General features: G+C 39.0%; 1 pseudogene; it reads right to left on the reverse strand.

Moving 5' to 3' along the window:
• Positions 1-20,557: 20,557 nt before the first annotated feature.
• On the reverse strand, positions 20,558-21,070 carry LOC149242557 (general transcription and DNA repair factor IIH subunit TFB2 pseudogene; annotated as a pseudogene).
• Positions 21,071-21,496: the final 426 nt, after the last annotated feature.

Below are 21,496 nucleotides of genomic sequence, written 5' to 3' on the forward strand. Positions count from 1 at the left end.
GCTCTACACTGTCCTGGGATTCCCTGCACTGTAGCTCTCTTTGCCACTCCATCCGCATTTGTCTCTACCCAATCAGTCAGTTCTGCTACTCCTCATCGGGGCTCCCGTAGCAAAGTCGAATCAAAGAGGTTGGGTACCTCAAGGATCCTGCCCCTCCTCCTTGGGACGATCACTCTACATCGCCCCACCTCCTACCTGGAGGTATGGCTGCATGTGATCCCTTTGCCCACCTGGCTCGAAGTTTCCCCCTACTAGAGGTCTTTGCATGAGTAGATGTCTCTACTCGATCTCCACTCAGCTTCCCCTGTTGTGGCTGCTCCACAACCTCCTGAAGCTACTGCACCAATCGTGGCTCCTCCACAATTGTCTGAGACTTCTTCTGGTGCTACATGTTGAGAGGTAATATACCCTCCCTCTCAACCACCAAGTATCCATTAGTTGCCTTGCTGCTCAAGGCTTTGCATGCATCTTGAACCTCAAGAGCATACAAGTTCTTGACCCATGAACCAATTTGCTTCACCTGTCTAGTGATGATGTGTCTAAGGAAAACCTTTCCCTTACTGAAGACTACATCATAGCCTCTGTCTTCCAGCATCGCGATCAACACCAAGATTCTCTTCAGTCCTGGTACATACTTGACATCGGTCAAGGTAAGGCAAGCTCCATGCTCCCTCTGAAAAATAATCTTGCCTACACCTGAGACACTATACTTCTCATCATTACCCATCACTATGAGTATCTGAAGATCTTTCTCCTCCAAAGTACTGAACAAACTCTTGTCGCTGGTCATGTGGAAAGAAGCTCCACTGTCAAGAAACCAACCACTTCCCACCATGGATGAAACCATGCATGCGAAGAGTGTGAAATCCAACTCAAACTATGAAGCAAGTGCCTCACCTTCAGATCCTTCCCCGAATCCCTTCTTGGATTTCCTCTGTGGACAATTTGCAGCATAATGGCCCACCTCATGACAATGAAAGCATCGCACTTTCGATTTGTCAACCTTCTTCCCACCATTGGAAGAACTGGATTCAGAAAGAGAAACCTTCTCCTTCCCCTTCTTTGCCTTACTCGCTAAGGCACAGTTCTCCTCATCCTCCATGGATGAAGAACCGTCTCTGGTGCTCTGTCTGATCTCCTCCTGCATCAAATCCGACCATAGTTGTTCCCAATCTGGCAGTTTCTCCCTTCCATTAATTGAGTCCTGGTAGCTATGCCAGCTCTTAGGAAGGCCAAGGAGTGCTAGACTCACCATGTTAACATCAGTTGTCACAACCCCTACACTTGCAAGCTCATCCCTGCATGAGGTGAGCTTGCTCAGATACATAGAGATCGTCTCATCCTTTTCACACTTGATCTTTCGAAGTTTTTCCTTCAGTGCCATCTTCCTCTGATCAATGCTATTTTGATATAAATATTTCAATCTTTTCCACATTGCAAATGGAGTCTCCTTCCCATGGAGGCTCGAGACAATGTGATCTTGCACTCCCTCCAAGAGAATTCTCCTAGCTCTAGCCACACACTTCTTCCATTCCACTAGTTGAGTAGCATCAGTAGGCTTAGGGACTTCTTGATCAATGAATTCCTTAAGGTCGTTATCTTCCAATATTGCCTCCATGCGATCCTTCCAAGATATATAGTTTGAGCTGTCATCAAGGGCATACTCAAGCCTCAAACCATAGAAAGCCATCAGTGAAATAGATGTGATAAGAACTTGAGATCTATATCCCGAATAATAAACTTCGAATTCCTTCTTGTATACTATTCTTCCTTGATCACCTATGCTCTGATACCATGTAGAATTTTCTCTACAAATCAGCTAGCTCACTGATATCATGTAGAAATTTCACCTGTAGATCCAACTGATATATGCAATGTACCAAAGCATAATACTAGATCTACATCTACCATAAACTTTGTGGAAGCTAATCAACCATGAGCAACATCAAGCATGAACACACACAACTGATAAGAAGGAATCAATCACACATAACACAGAATATATCACTGGGGAAAGCACCAACATAAAACCCCAACACTGTATTATCAATCAAGTGGAAATCCTCAACAACATACAAAAAGAATCAGCTCAAAAGCTGTCTTTCTCTCTCTGTACTCTGATGATGTAGATCATAGACTACTTAGGCCTCAATATATAGGCCACAAGTCCTCCAATCTCCTATTTCCTTGTGCAATTTTGATTGGGGTCCAATTACAAAACATATGTGAATTGGCCCCAAATCATACCTGCTGTCAACCTCAGGTCCAACTACGCAATCCTTGAGGACTCAAGTTCCTCATGCATGCAAGGAATATTCACAAGGAAGATCCTAGCATCTGATAGTACACTGTCCCTCATCTGATCTCAACTGGGTCTCTGTCTGAACTGACATGCATCAGTTATCCATGAGAGAATACACAGTTATCTGAAAATAATAGTTTTCACATGCATGCAAGCATCAACAAACTATATCTCATTAATTTAACAACTTGTTAAATTAATCTAACTGAACTTGACTAAGTCAACTGATCCTCTCAATATAGAACTCATCCTTAATTCCTCAATCAGTGGAGCAAATCAAGGACACATTCCCCAATCAATGGAGGAATTATTGCATGTTCTCACAAAGACTTCAGGTTTGATTTTCCTTAACTAATTAACTCAAATTGAATTAATTAATTAATATTCAAACTGCTGGTAAGACCAAATTCGAATTTTACTTCCTATTTCTAGTCCAGGGACTGACTAAAATAGGAATCCACATTGCATTGCTAAAGATAGAACTTCTTTTTTAGCACTTCCATTTTTCATTCCCTGTTGCCCAATCCAGCACTGATGCCCAAACTGCTATTTTTAGAACTTCTATTTTTAGCATTTCTTGTTGCCATTTTCAATAGAATATTCAGTAGGAATATCCTAGCAATTGATAGCACATTTTCCCTCATCTGATCTCAACTGGGTCTCTGTCTGAATTGCCATGCATCATTTATCCATGAGTGAATACTTAGTTATCTGAAAATACCAGTTGTCACATGCATGCAAGCATCAAAAAACAGAATGTCATTAATTTAACAATTTGTTAAATTAATCTAACTGAACTTGACTAAGTTTAATTAAGTCAACTAATCCTCTCAATATAGAACTCATCCTTGATTCCTCAATCAGTCGAGAAAATCAAGGACACATTCCCCAATCAGTGGACAAATTATTGCATGTTCTCAAAAACACTTCAAGCTTGAGAAATTAACTTAAACTGAATTAATTAATTAATTTACAAACTGTTGTTAATATCAAATTCGAATTTTACTTCCTATTTCTAGTCCAGGGACTGACTAAAATAGGAATCCACACTGTACTGCTAAAAATAGAACTTCTATTTTTAGCACTTCCATTTTTCATTCCCTATTTCCCAATCTAGCACTAATGCCCAAACTACTATTTTTAGCACTTCTATTTTTAGCAATTTCTTGTTGCCAATTTTCAACATTTAAGAGGTGAGAAAGTGTTAAGGTCAAAGAAACCATTAAGCGAGGAATCACTCCCCAGTGGAGTCACCAGTTTGTTTTGCAAAATTTTCACGATTGCGAACAAAGGTGAATTCCCTATATCTAGTGGTCTGATGGAACAACATAAGACAAAAAGCATAAAATTTTCCTTAGATAAATTAGAGAATGGGAAAGAAGTCTACATGGAATTCGTAGCAAACGTTTCTTTCCTCCTCGCTTGTAAGGTCCAATTCTAAGTGTTATAATTAGAACCTGCACATACGACTAAAACAAGCAAAGGATCCAGAACATCCACCTAACATAGTTTAACATCTCTATTCAATGAATCAACATGGCATTGAAATATATGTGTGAAAACATAACACAACAAATATAGGAAATCAAGATACTTTTTGTATTGATAAATATAGGAGAGAGTTTACAACCATAAATAGTAGTTGACTTTTTAGATGTCTCTCCAAGTTGACTTGTCCTTCCTTGTCACAAAACACACCTCAACATCAACCCTAATGCATGAATATGATGACTCCTTTATGTTCAAAGCAATAGCGCGAGTGTAGCATTAATCTCCAAAAGCCAACCCAAACCTTGTGGGAGGCAATAAATTTATATGATGAGTGTGGTGTTTTAGGATTTACCATTATGGGCTTGAGATCCAGATATGAAGGGAGGACAAGTTTAAGGGATAAGGGATGACATCTCTAAGATAGGATCAGATAGGAATTCGAGCTCTCTATCTGTGGTAAATAGTTAAAACTACATTGGAAGCTTCTGGAAGAGGAAGCTTTAGAGATATTTTTTTATTTTTCCCAGATTTATAGAATTAATGCACCTGCAGAAGGGAGCAACATACGCTAACCAACACTGGAGGACAAGCATGCAACATGCGTTGAACACAAGTGACCAATCATGCAAGGAGCGTTGCGCTAAAAACAATTTTTTTGAGCAATTTGTCCCAGAAACTCAGACTTTTTGGAGGAGTGATACTTATGGTTTCATGAAGGGATGATGAAAAAATGTTCATGGATGTTTGATCCAGTTTGCAAGCCTTTTTGGTTGATGTGAAAAAATGGCTTGTAACAAAGCCCATCAAATTTTGAAGTGTTGGATTTCTTTAGGATGGTTCTTCACCTGTTTTTTCTCCTCCTCTACATTCACAACAATGGGTGAAATGCCAACATTGTAATCAAATTGGCCATGTGAAAGATCATTGTTTTGATCTTCACTTGTGCAAGCATTGTGGTCAGCACACTCATTGTTCAAACAAATGCTTAAAAAACAAGCCTCCTGCAAGAATAACAATTCACCTTGGATGGATCACTTCTTGGCAATGGGCTTCAACAACCAAGAAGATATTTCAGTCATAAATCAGAATTTCTTCTAGAGTATTAAAAATTCTTGCTGTTGAGTTTTCTCCATCTTTTCACCTTGTATCTATCAGGGGGGAAATGATCGTCATTTACAAGTTTCAAAGCCACATCAAGCGAGATTGAGCCACAACTCGAACCTACTACCTGAGCCTATAACCAGAGACAACCATACCTAGATTCCAAGTTGTAGCTAGAGACGTATAAGTGCATAAGCATGCATTTGGTTGGTATTCCTTAAACAACCATAGGTTGCAGACCTCTCTTTTTCATGGTTGATGGTCTCCCTTTTTAAAACATTTTGGAACACTTCCTCTAATAGAAGACTTCAACTTCTTGCCAGATTTGGAAGAGTTATGGGAATCACACTAATCATTCTAGGTTGAGACCCAAATGGCCTCCCTTTCCAAGAAAATAGGGAAAAATTCCTCTAGCAGAAGACTTCATCTTCTTGCTAGATTTGGAAGAGTTCTAGGAACTCCACTAAGTGTTCTAGTGTTGGTGGTCATCCTTAAACCACTAATGGTTGAGACCTCAAGTTCTCCCACCTTATGCTATCATCTCAGAGAGCACATTCAACTTATTATTGTCATGCCTTGTTGTATTTTGTATTAAATCTCTCTTCTTGGACTCGTATATACCCCTTCAAATTAAGAGGGGGAATGTTGTACACCTAATACATTGTGGTGTGGAATGTGAAAGGTCATTGGAGTCCAAGAGATTGCTTGGAATATGAAACCAAGGGTCAATAGACTTGTATAAAATTTTATATCATTGTGAATAATATGCATTCACTTTTATCTTAATCTGTTGACCATTATTTGTACGTTTGTTTAACACCTACAGTGGAAAGTTGTGTTTTCGCAATCCATTAGTTGCGAAAAGGTTATGTCATTCCAATTGATAAGGATATTCTCAGGAACCCCATTACCAAGATCTATTTCAACACAAATGTGTACAAAGGTTACAATACCCCTCTCAATCATGATTATATATATCTTAATAAAATGGCCTAGAGAGTTTTATACATAAGTTAAGATTTTTGGACATAACAAATGAATGGGCATATTAGGAAGTCTTACCTGAACTGGAGTGGCCAGATATATCATGGATGAAAGGTTGAATTTAGGAAACCATGGCTAAAAGGAGAGCTAAGAATGGCCCCAAAACTAAGGTCCTTGATCGAAAACCCTTTTACGGTCATTTGGATGTTCGAAATAAACCATAATGAAGCCCTTAAAAAAGAAATATAGATCCATATTTGGAGACCAATTTTGATGCACCCATTATTGGAGTGTAGATGTTGATGGCCAAAGCCCATTAAAATGGAAGATAATGACATTTCGCTCATAGTACAAGCTGAAAATAGTAGATTGGGGGTCTTCCACCTCTAGTTCTAGAATATCTTCCACTTGTTCTACAATGAACGCTGACCCAAAGAGATATTTGGGAGTTAGTTGCAAGAGCCCTAGCTTTAGAGCATACTTAAAGGATCACTACTGAGAGGAAGAGGGCGCACCCCATCCTCTGGACCCTTCATTCAATCTTAAGATTGAAAGGATTAAGGCATCCTTAGTTATACTATAATCTTTGAGTAAAAGCCCTTCTTGAAGCTACCTACCCCCATGTAGGAGCCACAGTCGTATCACAAGTCAATACCCACTGCCAGCAGACGTCCATAGCCTTGACGGGTTAACCTATTAAAACTATTTTACACTGAAGGATCTAGTCCCATGTTTCCTACAATTTTAGGTTTATATTATAGATATTACTTTTGTAGTTGGTAGATGGGGGAGCAATTTCAGAAAGAACCTTAAAGGCATAGGATGATACCTTTCAGAGTGACTTTGGTTACTTGCATAATATCGTGGATGCATAAGGTACTTATAGGTACTTATAGGTACTCAAAGGACATGGCATGCATGAGCCATTTTAATGTGAGATGGATGAGGTAACCAAACAATAACCAAAAGACACCTAAAGTCCTACCAATAATAGTTTTCATGTATTCTTTCACTTTTTAAAGTAGTGTTCCACCATGAGTAGATACTTCATCAACTATTTTGCAACTCTTAATAAATATGCTCATATATCATGCGTTGGTATTTTTGTTATCATATTCAAGTTTCTTTTCTTATTGGTATCACTCTATGGACCTTTTAATTTTGTTTTAATCCCCATAATATGTTTTGGGAACTATATTTTGAGAAACTGTTTTGTATTGATCATAAAAAACCTATATGAATAAGAAAAATGAATTTCTTGAGCATAAAAGGTATATCATCTATGAACAATTTGGAATTATCATTCAATGCAACTTTTATGAAAAATATTGCTTGTTCAATCATCTTTTTGAAATAGCGGTCTTAAAATAGATAAGTAATAATAATGCATGAATGCATCATTTTTAACAACTTAAGGAAAAAGGAAATGTATCATCGAATACTCTCCTAAGTGTTCCATACTATTGACGAAAATGTCTTTTCCACTTTTGAAAATATTCTTCCAGTATTTAATTGTCCTAAACTAACAAGATCCTTGAATCTGGCTTTGTCTTGAAAAATAGCTTTGGTTATTGAATGGGTGCAACTACCACTTTGAATATTTGATATTATTCATGAAATTTTGGTTACTGGTACTGAAATTCTAGTTACTGGTACTGAACTAAGTACCAAAATTCTGGAAATTGAAATTTTGGGTTCCGGTAGTGAACTAAGTGTCGAAATTATAGAAATTGAAATTCTTGGTATTGGTTGGCTGAAATATGGTATTAGACAGTTGGTATGCAATACCAGACGATGTTGTAATGCAATCATTTCTTCACATAAGATTCCAAACATAATGGACATAACTTACTTTATTGAAAAGAAAAACTAGAATCAATTCTAACTATCAGAAATAAATAATAAGTGGGAAATCAAAGTAATAGTTGAACCATACTTCTGTTGGAAATAAGACTGAGTGGAAATATTCATTAAAACAATATGCAACTGAAAGAGACCTCAATAGAAATCTACTATAGGAACATAGATCTCCCATTTTTAACTAGTTGTCTTTTTAGTTGTTAATGTTCCCACTTATACAGAACAAATGAGAAAGATGTTGCACTATATTTTAGAACTAAATTAATTACTATATGCAACATTTATTTATTTACTATCCTACTCTACTTGAGAAAAATAAATTCCTCTCCTCAAGTATAGGAGTATTTCCAATGTAACCATGTGTGTAACAGGTATAAAAATGCATTCATACTCAAGTTTATAATATAATATTTAATGTATACCTGAGTACAAGGAACCAATTGTTTTGATGATGATGTCAAGAAGTAATGAATAATGAAGGAGTGGTATGGTATTATAGTTGCTTGAAACCAACTTTCAACAAAATTAAATTCTCTTGGTTTACCTCTTTATTTGGCTCACTTGGCATATCCTCCTTTACCATTCCATGTAGATCTTCTATTATTAGATGATTATCCTCTTGCGGGCTCAAAGGATATGCAAATAGGCATGTCAAAAATTCTTCAGTCTCAGGTTCTAATGGTTTCTCTCCATTGGATGTGGTCCACGATTCTTTAGTTTCCTTGACGATTTCAAGGGTGAATATCTTCATGTGGATGTGGTTCATCGACTTCTTATTCTTCTATCACTTCTAGAGAGGCAGATAAGTTCTTGACTATTGTCAAAATTTATTCTTTGTGAGAAGTAGATATCCCAACTACTGCTAGGATTTGAGAGAGTTCTTTCAAATTCTTGATCATCCTTGAACATTTTTTTGTTGGTTTCTAATCCTTGTTTCACACACGGATTAGTGTAGGGGGGTTCTTACAGTAACAAAACTTTAAAAATCCTAAATAAATAAAAAGGAAACAAATACAATCAAACCAATTATGTACTCAAAGCACCACCATGCTACTAAGACCCTACTGTCACCAATTTATATGTTCACATAAGTTAGGATTCTCTTCTTTCCATAAATCAATCTAAAGGAAACACAATTGCAAAGAAAAATGAAGAAGCAACGAGGCTTTGGAACCTACCTTTAATTCTACGCATATGAAAAAAGAAACTATAAAATCAATCAAAGACAACCAAACTTTGGAGAAACCCCACCACAATGGATGTGTGGCTCTTCACTCACGTCTTACCGTACTTTCTCCACCCTCTAGTTTCCCTACAAATCTTACCACAAACATTAATCTACTAAAACTAAACCTACCAAAGCAAAATGTTACCTGGACTGTTTGCAACTCCTCGACAATGACACCAAAAATGTTAGGGGTTTTATATGTTTATATCCATATCCATTATATTATCACCAACTATCTAATCCAATCTTCCCAACACACTATATTTAATCCTAAGATCAACTTAGTACTGAATGAAGTACCAATTACTCAAACTCAAATCTCTGTCTTAACTCCTAGATAAAAAATTATTCAACTACTCAAATCAATCCCACTGAAGTGAAGAAACCTATTAATCCATTATTAAGAATAAAATGATATCATAATTCAAAGGAATTAAATTGATCTGCCCATATGAAATCCAAATCTAATGTAATTACACAGATCTATATCAATCCAAGTTGAATAACTTACTTGAAACAAATATAACAATAATGTAGCTCAACTTAATCCTAATCCCGATCAAATAACTCTAATGATGGCTTGAACTCCTGGTCATGCTCACGAGCGGGAGGGACGAGACTAGAACCATGGAGCAGGTTAGGGTTTCGATACCTGGGCAGAAGGCGGAATCGCGCACAGGTCTCGGTTAGGTAGAGAGGGTCAGAAGCTTTGCACAGCTGCCGAAGCAGGGGACCATCTTTCTGGAAAGGCGACGGGCAGGTGGAGGTTATCTGTGCTTTGGTATGTGCATTTCGTTTTTTGTAAGCCTAACCTTTTTACTGTCACTCTTTTCCGCCTGGTTGCCGTTTTCAACCACCAAGCCCCCGTGAAGGTAACCTACAGTGCTTTGTCGGTTGTCGTGTTTCATTGGAACGGTTCGAACCATGGTTAACCCCGCCGATGTTTTAGCCCTGGACCCAGAAGTAGAAGACATCCTCTCCATGTGGGGGAAGGATATAACCGCTCAGAACGTGGAACATTATTTTGGGTCTTTCGAACTGCCAAGTCTGGAGGCTGTGTCACAGGTGGAAACTCCTCAGTTTTTATCCCAAGGTAAGGATTCGGGCAGCGTGGTTCACAATGCTGGTTCAACGGGCGGCCTCAAACAAACAGCGAAAGAAACAGTGTCGTGTGAGGTGAATGTGGAAGGTTTGCCTATAGACCCAAAGGGTAAATCTCAGATAACTCGGTTTTCAGCCTCCAAGGGTTTAGAAGATATAAATCTTTTAGGGCTTTCAGCTGGTTTTGAACAACCTAGGGCCCCAGGAGTTTTTCCCTCGTTTACGAGGGTTACCCTTCCAAGAGAACCCCAATACCAAATAGGTTGTGCAGCAAGCGATCCCGGAGTTTTTTCAGTGGGGGAACAGGCAGGTACTGATGGTCTGGAGACGGGTTTCGCTCCCTTTGGGAATGACGCCTCGGGTCCTTTGGATAAACACCCGTCACAGTTGGAGACAGAACCTCTTTTGGGCACAGCACAGTTAACATCTGAAAGGAATGATGGTCGAGAAGGAATAAGACTGTCGGAGGAAGAATTAAGATATAAAGGAGCGAAAAGAAAACCTCAAAGACCCATTGGATCTCAGGCGATAGCGGGCAATCTGGTCCTGGGGATGGAGGTGTCTATGGTAGAAGCCCTAGCTGTTGCGGATTGTACCTTGGTCGGCAGAGCTAGAGGTAAGAAATTTACCTCTGATTTTCTTCAAGATTGGGGTGAGAAATGCTTCGTAACAGAAAGAACTTTACAGTTTGAAGCCCTAGTATTGGCAAAAGGATGGTTTAAGCTCAGATTCGAAGATAGAGAATCGGCAGATTGGGTACTTCAGCGAAATTGGCACATAGGGAACATTCCAGTTCTGCTGAAGAAATGGACCCCTCTATTTGATGCAATCAAGGAGAGAACGGATGAATTTCCGGTTTGGGTGTGTGCTCCAGGCCTTCCATCCTTTCTTTGGACAGAGGAAGTCTTCAAATCAATTGGTAATAGGTTGGGGGTATACCTGGAAGCAGATATGACCTTCTTGACAACGAAAAACAGGGCAATAACGCGCATACTAGTCTTGCTCATCCCGAGCGGAGGATTGGCACAAAAAATTAACCTTCAATTCAATGACTATGTATATGAACAGATATTAGACTACGAATACTTGCCATTTAGATGCCATCGGTGCCACGAGTATGGGCACTTGGCAAAAGACTGTCCACAGATGCGAAGAAGGAGACATTTCCGAAGGACTACAGCTTACAGGGAAAATGTACAAGCAGATGTTCAGATGTCGACGGAACACGAAATGCCGGAGATGCAAGAACCAAAAAATTTGGAGACAGAGGAGGATGTGAAGGGTACAGAGGTCGAAGGTGAACATATTCAGGAGGAAGCTGTGGCAAATGTCATGCACCCGGTGGTGGCTGTGGAGGAAATAGCTAATGGAGCGGAAGCTGTGGAAGGGTTCGTCGAGAAAGACAAGGCAAATCAAACCATACTCGACGATACGGAAAAGGGTATGTGCTCAGGGACCCCTAATTCCTCTCTTTTTTCTCCTGAGCAAAATTCTGTAAAAATAAATATTGCATCCTCATCATATCAAGAGCAAGAAAATAATAATGTTGATAATATGGAACATATAATGTCTTGCCCGAATGTGGAAACCATAGTTGAAGCCTTACCGTCTCTGGATTTAAATTGTGAAGACAATTGGCCTCCTCTGCCAATCCCTGTAACTCGGCCTCCTTGCCCTTATAACCTGAGATCTTTGGGAGGGAATCATGAGGATCAAAGGTCTGTAGGTGGATTGGGACCGATCCTTTCACAGAACTGTTCCAAAAACAAACGAGGACGAAAATCTGATATGTCCAAGGCAAAACTAAAAGCTAAATTGGATGTTGCAGATGGTAAACAATATTCTATTCCGGGGGTTCTTAGAGCAGCTCACCCCCATGAGGGTTTTATCAAATGATCCTGACATCTTGGAATTGCAGAGGTTTGGCCAGCAAACCTAAAAAAATGGCCTTGAAAGATTGGATATCTAACTCCAATTTAGATGTTATATTTTTGCAAGAAACCCTGGGGAAGGCCTCTGAGATTGAATCTATGCTTAAATCCCTTCTGCCTGGGTGGGTGTTCATTGCAATGGATGCCTCTGGTCATTCGGGGGGCATTGCAATTGGTTACAAAGAAGGGCGGGTAAAAGTCAACAACCATTGGGGGATGAAAAATGTTATGGGCATGGAGATAACATCCCCAGACTTCGCTTTCCCCATCACCTTAGTAAATATCTACGGGCCTTGTCAGGGCAGGGAGTCCTTCTGGGAAGATTTGATGACAAAATCTATTATGAAATCACCTTTGATGATTATGGGAGGTGATTTAAATTTTTCAATGGGTAGAGCTGAAGCTTGGGGTCCATCTGCGAGAGAAGACCCCCTTACTGACTTTTTCTACAACCTCATCACGGAGAATGATTTAATAGATCCCTCCCCGCTCAAGATTAAGCCGACTTGGAGGAATCAAAGGATAGGAGAAGACCGAATTGCCAAAAGAATAGACCGTTTTCTGTTAACGGAGTCTTTATCTGCAAAAGCTCCTTTGATCAGACAGTGGGTTGAGGAAATTGGGAACTCGGATCATTTCCCGATATTCTTAGACATATCTATTCCTCCTCACAAACCTCCTGCCCCTTTTAAGTTCAATCCCGCATGGCTCCAAGATTCCTCTTTCTGCAATCTGTTTATAGAAACTTGGATACACCCTGTTCACAATGCAGGTGAGGATAAAAGTTTTTTGTTCATGGAGAATTTAAAAAGACTGAAGAAAGCCACAATTTCATGGGCAAAGGACAGAAAATTGAAACAAAATGCGGAGATAATCAGTATAAGGGAGGAGTTGAAGCAGATGGAGAGTATGGAGACAGATGGATACTCCTCCCAAGCCTCAAAGGACAGAATCCTTCATTTGGAGAAGCAGCAAAATAAAATACTTTTGGAAAGGGAAGAAGAGTGGAGGATCAAGAGTAGGGCAACATGGCTAAAATCTGGGGATGAGAACACTAGGTTCTTTCACAATTATGCAAAAGGAAGGAAATCTTTAAATACTATTTGGCGCCTTAAAGATGAAGAAGGGAGAGAAGTCAGCTCCTTCCCTGAGCTTTCAGTCTTGGGAAAAAGACATTTTCAAAATATTTTTGCAGACCAGGGAGAGGCTACTATTGCAGAAGTCTTTAGTACTGTGCAAAGTTTTCCTAGATTCATTGAGGAAGATGAAGCAGAAGACCTTACAAGTCCGGTTACTAAGGAGGAGATCGAAACAGCTATGAAGCTCATGGGAAAAGACAAAAGCCCAGGCCCTGATGGATGGACAATAGAACTGTTTCTCCATTTTTTTGAACAAATTGGAGCTGAGTTAACTGAAGTGGTTGATGAATCTAGGCTGAAAGGTGTTGTCTATAGACCTTTTAACTCAACATTTATTGCTCTCATTCCCAAGAAGGATGAGCCGGAAAGTTTTGAAGACTTTAGACCAATTTCTCTGTGTAACTGCATTTACAAGATTATTTCAAAGGTTATTGCTCTCAGAATTGCACCAATCCTGTCAAGAAATATATCAATGGAACATTTTGGGTTCCTGGATGGAAGACAGATCCATGAAGCTATAGGAGTAGCCCAGGAGGTTATTCATAGTGTCAAAATGAAGAAAAAGAAGGGAGTTGTTCTCAAAATCGACCTATCCAAAGCATATGATAGGATTAGCTGGCTATATCTAAGGATGCTGCTAACACATGTGGGTTTCAGCTACCCTTTTGTCAGCTGGATCATGGGGTGCATCACAAATGTCAGCTTTGCAGTACTGGTAAATGGAGCAGCCTCCTCTTTCTTTAACAGCCAGAGAGGCCTCAGACAAGGATGTCCATTATCTCCTCTCCTGTTCCTCCTTGTGGCAGAAGGGCTCAGTAGACTGATTCACAAAGCCAGAAGAGAGGAAAAGGTAAAAGGTATCGAGGTAGCAATCAATCTCTTTATCACTCACCTTCTTTTCGTTGATGATATCTTGATTTTCACCAATGGTAATAGCTGTGAACTAAAGGAGTTAAAATGCATCTTTGATCTTTTTCTAAAAGCAACTGGAATGCAGATTAATTCTGGGAAATCACAAGCTTGTATGGCAGACTTTGATAGAAGGGAAAGAAATCAAATGGCTGATCTCTTTCCTTTCCCCAGTCAACCTCTGGAAGTTCCCTTCAAATATCTGGGTTTTTGGTTAAAGCCTGTTGCATACAAAAAAGAAGATTGGAACTGGCTCATTGCAAAGATAGAATTCAGAATATCACATTGGAGTTTTAGATGGTTGTCCAGAGCTGGTAGGTTGACCCTTATTAAATCAGTCTTGTTAGCCATCCCAGTTTACTGGGCCGCCCTAACCTGGATTCCTAAAGGAGTTATGGAGAAAATCAGAAGAATCTGCTGCAGATTTCTGTGGGCAGGAACAAAGGATACATCGGGCTTACCTTGGGTGGCTTGGGATAAAGTGGCAAAACCAAAAGAATGGGGAGGGTGGGGGATAAAAAGACTCCCCGAGTTCAGCAATTCATTAGCAGCAAAATCAGGATGGAGGCTAATAACCATGGAAAACCTGTGGACAAGGGTGGTGAAAAGGAAGTACATTGACCCAATGCCTTTGGAAGAATGGATCCGGAGTCAAAATAAGAAGGTTAAAAATTCTTCAGCTATCTGGAAGGCCACGGTGGATGCCTTCTCAGTGATCGAGCAAGGTTTAGCTTGGAAAGTGGGAGATGGTAGACAGATCAGGATTGGCAGAGATCCTTGGGTTGGATGCAATGAAGCTTTTGCTTTATCCCCAGGCCTTCTTCGACACCTCGACTCTAAAGGTATTATATCATTAAATCAGGTGGAAAGAGTAGGACAGTCTACTATCTGGGGACAAGCTTGGAAGGACGATGAAGAATTAGGGCTAAATGTAAGATGGAAGATCGAATGGGAGGGGTTCATCAAAGAACTACAACGATCCAATGTCAGGATTAAAGAGGAACCTGATTGCCTGATGTGGGCACAAAGCAAATCTGGGGTATATACTCCAAAAGAGGGTTATTCTTTTCTAATGGGTAAGAAAGGTTGGGGAGCTCCGGAATGGTGGGCCAAAGATATATGGAAACTCAAATGCCCTGCCAAGTCCAGGCTCTTTCTCTGGTGCATTTTAAAAAGGAAGGTACCAACATGGGATACATTGCAGAAAAGGTTTTTAGCTGGGCCAGGTCGATGCCCTTTGTGCAAATCAGATGAGGAAACCATCAATCATCTTTTTATCACTTGTGTTTTCTCAAGGAAGATATGGGAGGAGGTCACTGGTTTTCTCAAGTTTAAAGCTCAGTGGGGGCAAGACCCCTTGGATATTGCTTGGAGGAAATGGTGGCACACCTATCCGGAAGGGAATCTGAGGAACTTACCCCTTATTTTCTGCTGGGGTGTATGGCTTGCTAGAAACAAAAGCCTGTTCCAAGATAAGGATACACCCTCTTCTGTTATTGCTACTAATATCACAGCCATATATTCTGCCTTGCCTCCACCTGAGGAAAAAAAAACCAAAACAAAACAAAGACATATCACTATTCAGGAGGGCATTCCCTGTGGCTTCTTTGATGGGGCTTCCCAAAACAACAGGGCTGGAGCAGGCCTGTGCATACACATTAATTCAGAACATTCTTTAAAAGCTTCTGTTGGGTTGGGTTCAGGCACAAATAACTATGCTGAACTATCGGCCTTACGATACCTTTTATGCTGGCTCCATCACAGAAACATCAACTCTATACAGATTTTTGGGGATTCACTCAATGTCATAAACTGGGTCAATGGAATTGCATCTTGTCAAAATCAGACTTTGAAGACAATTGTAGAAGAAATTTACTATCTGAAGACACTTTTTAACAGGTTTACTATATGTCATATCTACAGGGACAGGAATGAGGAAGCAGATCAGCTATCTAAGGCTGGTCTACAACAGGATCCGGGCAGCTGGGCGATAGAAGAGACCAGAGAGGGGCAGTCTTACAGAACAGATCAGCCTCCATATGCTCAGCATTTTTGACCACAGAGTTTTTCTCCGGTTTTGAAAGCTTTTTACACAGAGATTTATCTACAGTTTTGGTTTTTGTATATATCTTCCTTTCTAGTCTTAATATCCGGCTTATAGATTACAGTATACAGACTCTTTATATGTATTTTTGTTATATTTCCACACGGTTTCAGACATATTTTTTGTTTGGTTGGGGTCGGTTATCCTTCGTCGAAGGAGGCCCCAGGTATCATTATGTTATTTTTTGAAGTTATGACTATACATCCTCCCGCGAGGAAGACTATAACTGGTTTTTTAAAACAGCAGTACAGCTCCCTGATGGTTGAGCAGATAGTGAACGTTTGAGCCAACAGTCTGGCTTTTGAACATTTTGTATATAAACTTTTTATGGTTTCTTAATAAAAATTTTAGCTTTTTTCCTCGGAAAAAAAAACTCTAATGATGGCTTAACCCAAAAGAACAAACTCACTCATAATTCCAACCCCAGGTCCTTCAATCAAACAAAATCTTCACTCAACCTAACTCGTAACAATAAAACAAATTCTGGTTCTAGCTTCAATCCTCTAATCAATAATACACAAGACTAGAAACACCATTCAATTCGAAAACTAGAAATGATCATTCAAACAAAAGCTATAGTACTAATCACACATCTTGTACTTCTGATTTGAAAATTAACTAGAAGGAAGCTAACATAAGAATGAAGGAATTCATAGTCCAATTCTTTGTCTAACAACAAGCATATACTTTAAATTCTCACTATGCTAAACTTATAATTACAGAGTCCCCTATTCAGACAGAATATTCAAATAGAAATTTTAATCCATGTACAATTTGAGTGCTCCATTTTAGATCTCTGAGTCTATAAGTCAGAATGCTTTGACTCAAATCTAAAGGTTGTTCATTCAAATGCTCTAACCTCAAGAACTGATAATTCAATACTTCAACTTTCAAATCATAAATATAAGAGTCAATCTTAAAAATTCAAATATTCTGCCTTAGATAAAAAAAAATTAAGAGACTGGAAGTATGTATTTGAAAATCCCAAGTGTTCAAAGACTAAAGGATTCAAATGCTCTAGATTTAGATCGTAATCACACTCAGAATATTAAATACTACTCTTAATCAGCAAGAAAAAGAAAACCAACAATTGTGCGACATGTATTCTACACTAATATATCTTCCTATTCTAACTTGAATCAATTACAAAATTGGCTGAGATAAATGGTAGGCCCTTACTGCGACCTTAGAAAAGTTAAGCTACCACAATAAACTTATGAATTGATAATACATCAACCATCATGAAATAGATGTTGAAGTATTATATTAAGAAGTCTTCAATAAATCATGTACAACATAACTCCAAGCTACAAATTAAAACAAAGTTTTGAGATGTTTTGATATAGTACTATCACTATGCTCTTGCTTCGTTCTATCCTCCATTATCTATATCATTTGAGGCCTTATTTATACATAAAATTCATTGAGGAAGGATAAGATCCAAACCTGTAAACTGAGAAAACGAATTTACAACTTTAGAGGAAGATCTTATAAATCTGTTTTTTTTGCCATTTTATACAAATTTGTGTTAAAGAGCCAACCATATTTTCTTGACCATGATTTATTTTGGAGAGTTGTTTCTGTGTAGCCTAATTTTCCATATTATAAAAAAAATCCTCTTTTGTATTTTCATGATTCAATTCCATGGCCTCAGAAGTCGTGATTGTAATTGACTGTTTAGATACTTTAGCAAATTTGAGATTTTCAGAAATCTTGTACAGATCTGCTTCGAAGAACCAATTGTAACTTTGAAACCATATTTATTTTTTGGAAACAATTTTATTTCAAAGTAAATTAATATATTGTGCAAAAAGACATTTCCCAAATTCTTGAGATTTTCCACCCAATGCACGAAAATTGAGGTGAAAGATGGCAGTTTCAAAACTATGACCTATTTCTGGTTATAGCTTAAATCATGTGCTAGGATTCCACAACATCTAGAGTCTCATAGGGAACCATGATATTGTTAGTTGGAGTTTGACGTAGTAAGAACTAGTCACACAAACCCTTCCTTCCAATTTTCGCTAAGTTGGTTTAGCTTCGTGATCCTTGCTTGGAGCTTAGAAATCTAATTTGTTTTCAACTATGGGTGAAGAAATGATGGTGACATTGTCGTTGGGGCTCTGGAGCATCTCTTCCATTCCCTTGGTCCCGAGTGAGGTGCAGAGGATTATTGCAATGACCCTAGTGGTCACAATGTTGGCCTTCTGAGCATCTAAGCCTCTTATTTAGGTATTTCGCTTATACTCTTTTAGTATCATAAATGGCCTCCCGAATTCATTAAATGATGATACCACCCATTTGCATCGTCAATGGATTAATCTGATGGTAGGGTTCAATATCAAGTCTGCTATTGGTAAAACCCTAATTTTCCAATATCATAAAGTCATATGTTTATGTAAAAGGGAACTTGATAATTATGTGATTGATAGAATCAAACCTAATCAAAGTTGAATTCATTAAGAAGACACCTCATAAGACGGTAATAGGAAGAAGGTGAATGTTGGGAACGAGAAGTCCAAAATTAGCCTTATTGCATGTAATGTTTCTTCTTAATGGAATCGTTCTTCTCCAATTCTCTCTCTCTCTCTCTCTCTCTCTCTCTTTGTTGAGAAATGGAAACAAGAAATTCTAGTTTAACTTGTCCTTGAATTAAACTAAGAATTAAAATTGAATTCTATTCTCATAGCAACTTGTAAATAGTTAATTTAGTTTAATTAACTTAATTATCTTAGGAATTTCGAGTTGGAAGTCTTTATGTAGTCTTGTATATGTTCTCCCTAAGTTTTAGGGGTCCAAGATGAGTTTAAATTGAGTTGAAAATTAGATCACTCAGTTTGCTAAGTTAAGTTAAGTTAAATTTGTTGGACACCTAATCCTAAAGGGTTAGTGTGGAAGCCGAAAAGACTAAGCAGTCCAAGAGACCTTGGGATCTGAAACCCAAGAGTCACAACATTGTATTATAAATGTACATCTCCTGTTAATGAAAAAATGTACTCAATGGTTTATCTTTCATATCTTTTGTGCTATCCATGTGTGTTTAACATGGTATCGGAGCCAAGTTGTTTTTCTGTGGCCTGTTATGTGCATGTCAGTCCTGCACTTTTGCCCATTACCCATAAAGCTCCATTAATTCATTGTTTGCCAGAAATCTGCTGACTCTGGCTATTTTTAGCCTCCTTGTCTGACCCTGGAAATCATACCTGCGCTCTCTCTCTTCTGCGTTACTTGCGCCCTCTGTCCTTTAAATTATGTCTGCGCTCTTTACTGTTTTTAAAAGTTCTGTACAAAAAAAAAAGCGTTGTCCTGACAATTTAAATTTCTTTAGCTGTCGCTGTCACTGTCATCTGACTGTTCGCAGAATACGCAGAACCGTTGCATCGACGTCAAACGAATCTTGCCCAGCAACGATGGTTCAAACATAGAGCGTTACAACAATGGCGATGGCCCTGGGCATCAGGAAATGCAGGGATTTAGCGGATTTTCTTATAACAGAGACTATTTTTTCGCTGCGGAAAGGAAAGAAATATTAATACACAGCCAAAACGGGAAGGAATGGAGGTGCATTAAAGTCGGAGACGACCTCCCTACAAGAATGGTATGCCGATATTTAATGGTTGTCTATGTTATGAATATGCTGGAGTGTTGGTGTGACTGTGTCGTATGGTCTGCATTCTAAACAACGTTTTACATAAGATGTATTGAAATTTGGTATTTTTATATATAATGTGTTCCGACTTCGCTGTGGTATCTACTGTAAAGTACCACCTTTGATTTTGATGATGCTGGGTTGAAGTTTGAATAAGCATTTGTAAGGGTTAAAAATTCCATGACTCCAAGCTAGAGGCGACCCCTGAACGTTGAACACGTTGCTGGAACCACCCATCGTCTTTCTCTTCACACCGGGTTATTCCATACATTCCATGTATTTCAACGTTGTCCATACGATACGTTGAATCTACCGCTCCTACCACCGGTTCTCAAACATATATCTGACCCCGACGAGGTGGTTGTTTGAATCTGCACATATCACAGTGGAACAACTATTGTATCATATACCTGAAAGCAACACAGGCAGTAATGTCGCACGCGGCTTGGTAATCTACCGTTTCACATCCGGTATTACCTCTGCTGGGTCTAATTACAATCTGTTGCCTCTACTGTCACTGGCTGGACGACGAATAGCAACAGATCCCTAGTCAACAATTTTTTCTTCAGTGCTGTATGAGTTTTGAGGTTGATATCGCAGATCAAGGTTCTGTTCGGAGCAGAGATTATACTGCACGGGAGACTGCGGAAGATCGTATGTTCGAATCTCAGCAACGTCAACGATCTGAGGCCGACCCACAAGTATCTCTGGAAGCCTACCATGCTCTGATACCAATGTAACTGTTCATATATAATTTTTCATATATATGCGTGTGAAAAGTTGTCCAGACGTGCATTATTCAATCCTGTAGCTTTAATTGCAAAGGCTTTGTACAAACTCTCTGTTATTCCTCCGACAATTAGATTTGGAAGTTGATATTCAAGCCTTGAGAACAGGCGTAGAATCTCACTATGTAATCTAGATGTTGAATATGCATATACCCTGAAATTTGTCTCCACAACCACAAATCCCTCAGCTGCTTTCCGAGATGATGAATCTGAGAGGTTCGATGCTAGACTTGTAGCCAACTTTGTAGGTATAAACCATTTCTCTTTCATATCCTGCTGAAATCGCACTAAGCCAAGTACAGCAAGTTCCTCCACAGCCTTCAGTTGCGTCTTTGTGAGTGTATTGACGTTGTAAGTCTGACCAGTGGCATGGAAACTAAGCTCAAATAGAAAAGAAATTATGTCTGCGGCATCAACTCCTCTATCCTCAGCTGTTGAGATGTACTCTCTAATGATCTGCCAGAATTGAGAACTTGTTTCCATCAGCAGAAACTGGAAACCATTCTCCGTTAACCTCGGTGCTTCCTTTTCCCTCAAACTCAAGAGGCCAACCCGTTGGCAAATTTTCAACATAGAAGGGCTAAAAGGTTCAGAAGTGCTTTCTTCAAAGCCAAAGCTTTAATTGCAAAATTTTTAATAGATCTTTTGGAGTTGGGACTATCGTGCAACGCTCCTCATTGTTTTGAGATAATGGTGCTGACAAAGACCTAAATGCTGTATGCGTTGTTCCTTGTTATTTGAGATAGCGGTGTTTCAGAACAAGGCTATCGTGCAGTGATCCTTTTGCTGTGGCTTGTATTAATGCGTGGTTTATATGTGCGCTAAATCTGTATATGTGCGTTGTGGTTACATTGACTAGCATATGTTTTGAATGCGCTGTCCCATTGAACTATGGCTTGAATGATGCTG

The sequence above is a fragment of the Pinus tabuliformis genome, chromosome 8 (genome assembly GCF_031772625.1).
Source record: "Pinus tabuliformis cultivar Carrire ecotype Pingquan chromosome 8, CPIR1, whole genome shotgun sequence".
In the NCBI taxonomy this organism is placed as follows: Eukaryota; Viridiplantae; Streptophyta; class Pinopsida; order Pinales; family Pinaceae; genus Pinus; species Pinus tabuliformis.